Raw genomic sequence first — 4,440 nt, 5'->3', positions numbered from 1 at the left:
GCAAACTATAGTAACTCTATTTTATCTTTTATTTTATGCACTTTGAGATTATTCTTGTAGAATGAAAAGTGCTTTATAAATGTAATAAATGATTTTGATTATGATGATTATGATTATTAAAAGACGGGGGGGGGGGGGGGGAACCAAATGCAGATGGAAGACAGTAGACTAGAAACCCTTGTGGGAGAAATCAAGTATTTTTAATTTAATTGAAAAATAACTAAACAACTCCGGAATACTGAGATGACACGAACACATAATGCCAACACTTAATTGCTTTTGCTCAAAAGCCTGACTGGATCGCGGTTCTGGCCCATGGGCCCTCTCCTTGAGACCCCTATGGTTGATGAAGGATCACACTGCACTCGAAACTGCTGCCAGACGAACCACCACATCCACAGCTGAAAGAAAATGAGTGTTTGCATGACAGAGTATGCTTCAGAGCAGTGGTCCCCAAACCTTTAACAGTCATGTACCCCCTGTCGGCTATTTTGTAGCCTAATTTATATTCTATGAACATTATCCCTTACATATTAGACATTGTGATAATGTTATTCTGTTGGATAGGGTGCATGCATTTCTTTTTGGTACTGAGACTGCAGTCCGCTATTCAACAGGACTGTTTGGGAAGGTAAATCACAGACTTATTTCGCGTACCCCCTAGATCGATCCACGTACCGCCGCGGGTACGCGTACCCCACTTTGACAATAGTGGCTTTAGAGTATGGTACTAAGCATATAGGACATTACAAATGACACACGTGTCACAAAGTCGGCTGTGGTCTCTGTATTGTCCCAGGTTGGAATCATAACACGGAGCTAAACCGGCCCATTACAGATGAGATCCCATGTCTCTAAACTACACCACTCACACAAGCAGCCATAGAGAGTTTCTGTGTTACCTAGCAACCATGAGTTGATGGTGGAAACAGCGCTGACACCTGAAACATAAATGGAGAGTATCATCAGTCTAAACGGGTTGATATTTACCTGAGTGGAAATGGAACAACCAAAGACAGACACATCTTTCAAACTAAAAGGACAGACTCAGAGACCTGTCCTTTTAGTTGAACCCAAAACGTGGAACCCATTAGGATACAATTAACAAGCTGTGGTTTCTGCACTGCCGCTGCTTGTCATTCTGAGATGAATATTATATAATGTTGTTGTTTGCGATCTTCCATTCTCACTTTCGGTTAGCTCTTTATCACAGTCAAGGGCTGTGAAAAAATGTGACTCCCCCCCCCCCGTTTGCATGTTATCATCTGATTAGTGAACCACGGAGACACAATATCATGAGGAGACATCTTCATGATATAAAGTAGGCTATTGCCCTGCAGGGCCAAAAATAAGGACAATTCATAGCAATGAAGTAAGCCATTGAAGTGATGGCCAAGGAGAACGGAGTATTGCGTCTTTTTATTTCACTGAATGAGTAAATGAACACTGAAAACACAGGACGCCAGGATTCAAATATCGTTGAATCGGAATTTCAATCCACTTATTGAATGGACAAAGTTGAAGGGATTTGTGCTATATGGTCAAATAGAAGGTTTAAATGAGTTAAAGTTTATGGTCATCCGATTCTCAATTTTGAGCCGCTCTGTTTGGCTACACTTCGAGGAAATTCTGACTAACGACAGCGTACAGTAATAAGAGACATTCACAAATAAAATAATTGTATGTGTGTTCAATTTGACTCAATCAGACTCACTAGTTTGGTCCTTTGCGCAGACGCCAACTTTGTCCTCTGGAAGAGAATGGGAAGACATGTACTTTTTAGAGTTTCATTGTGTGTGTGTGTGTGTGTGTGTGTGTGTGTGTGTGTGTGTGTGTGTGTGTGTGTGTGTGTGTGTGTGTGTGTGTGTGTGTGTGTGTGTGTGTGTGTGTGTGTGTGTGTGTGTGTGTGTGTGTGTGTGTGTGTGTGTGCGCGAGTGCATTTTGTGGGGTGGAGTAGGTTATTGTTTAGCTCTGTCATACAATTAAAACAAGTGAAGACTTGGACCTACTTAAACATGACAGGTCTGTGATGTTAGCCTTCCACTTGATGCACGTCTGGTTGCCTCTTCTTGCAATGTCACCATCACCTGAGCGAGGTTGTCCCAACTCACACACCGGCTCCTCTCCACCTCTGGTCTTAAAGCACCGGTCAGTGACACCGGTCAGAGCTCTGAGAGTGAACCAGACACACAGATACATCATATATCAAGCAAAGACACTCATTTCCGTTTCCTTGTGAAAATGGACCATAAAGATACCCCAAAGCCTTTAAACAAGAACTTGTGCCTATTTAGCTGTCATTGTGAATCTTCAGACAGTCACAAATTTGAAATTCACAATGAACTCCATAGGCTTGTTACCTGTTACCTGTCACCATAGCCAAAAATGTGTTAACCATTCAGAGTAGCAGATGGGATTGGTCCTCTGTGGCTCAGTCTGTAGAGAATGGCGCTAACAACGCTTAGTTGTGGGTTTGATTCCTGCTGGGATCATATATACTGAAAAATGTATGCACTCACTGCAATGTAATTGCTTTGGATGAAAGCGTCAGCTAAATGGCATATATTATTATTATAGATTGGAAAGGGAATGATCTTTTCCTGTCCTGGATAGAGTAGACTATTTTCCTTTCCAGTCTCAATCTCACTAGCAGTTCGGAGTAACGTCGGACAAACTAATCAAGGTGACCCTACAAAAAGAAAGGTTTTCATTCCGAAATCACATCTCCTATTATCCTTGCACTCGGATAGACTCAACAGAACTTATTGAGTGACTTGTTGAAGAAATGTTTGGATTTGAGCTAATTTAGGAGTGTCATAACAAAGGGTTAGGATTAGGGTTAGTCATTTAAAAGCTGGTGGGGGTTGTAGTGGAAACCTATTACTTATTACTGACAAATTACTTAAAACTTCTCGAAGCTTTATTTGAATGCTGCAGCAGAGAGCACAGTTAAGACACGCTAAGTCAGCATGCCCCAAGTGTCCCCGAACATCAGTGGCAGGCCTCTTTAATAGTTAGTTCTGCTCATACAGACATACAACAGGATATGCAAAACAGGTCAGATGGTTCCGAGCCCCACATGGCCCTTAATGTCAGCAGTTTTGATCAATCATGTCTGGTTGGACAGTATCGTTTCTGATTAGACAGTCTCCAGATAAGGAGACCTTGAGTGCTTACAGTCAGACAGTAAGCACTTCAAAGACCATCTTTTGCAAACGACTCTTGCATTCAGCACGCATTACGTTTTACATTTATGGCATTTAGCAGACGCCTTTATCCAAAGCTACTTACAACAAATACATTTGTCTAAGTGAGTGAATCATCTATCTATCAGTCATCATAAGAAAATTAAAAAGTAATCTATGGTAGGACCAGGGGCTATTGGCAGTCACAATGCTATGCACAATGCTTTTTTAGGAGAGAAACTTGCACAGGGGGGTAGTGGGGATGAAAAGGTTTTTAGGAGGGACCGTTAAGATGTAGCCTGAAGAGAGATCGGTCTTCAATCTACGGCGGAAGATTGTTAGTGACTCAGCAGTCATGCGACAGTGAAAAGCTGTGACCGATTAGTGCGACTGCTGCATCCAAGCTTCCACATATAATGTGCATTGCAACAGTTCAGTGAAAATACAGTGCAGTATTATAAGTTAACCTTTCCTACAATCTATTAGGTACTGATCATCTAACATAATTTTTTCTATCAAAGGCGCTACGGCAGCAGCGCGCTTATGCGCAATTCAAAACCCCTGAAAAAAACCTAGGGGACACACAGGCAGACAGAGACAGACAGACAGACAGACAGACACAGACAGCAAGCACACCCACGAACACACCTGACAAAAAAGATTCAGATTCTGTGACATTGTTCTGGAACATTTCTGGTAATTGGGGAAATGTTAAAAACAAAACAGACATATCATAACTCACCTTGATTCCTGGTGAGTTATTATCACCTCAATAAGAGTGTGAGAGAGTCCACTGCTTACATATTGCTCCTCTACTCTATACTTCAAGTACCCAAAACGGAGAAGAAGAAAACAATTGGCAAGTTCTTTCTCAAACAGGATTGCTACTTTAAGTGTCAGAATTTTTCACTGAAACAGGATGTCTACTGGGCTTACTAACACACACACACACGGGTAGTTTCCATGATCTTTAATAAAAGGCACATGTACAGCCATAGTGAGATGAGTGAGTCTGTTGGCATAGAGACAAAGCGTTAAAACACAGAAATACAGGTACTAGAGAGGCCAGGAGGAGAGAACTCTAGAGGCGTTACAGTAGAGTCTAGTTTAGTAACATTACATCATCTCAGGGTCATTCAAGTAAGTCTAACACTCTAAATCGTCACCATAGTAACGCAACCCCCTTCCCCCCCCAACACACACACACACACACACGTCCATTGCCCATCGTCAGAGCTCTGTATAGGGTTCTTCT

The sequence above is a fragment of the Argentina silus genome (assembly GCF_951799395.1).
Source record: "Argentina silus genome assembly, chromosome: 14".
Lineage (NCBI taxonomy): Eukaryota > Metazoa > Chordata > Actinopteri > Argentiniformes > Argentinidae > Argentina > Argentina silus.
Note: the sequence above shows the minus strand (reverse complement) of the source record.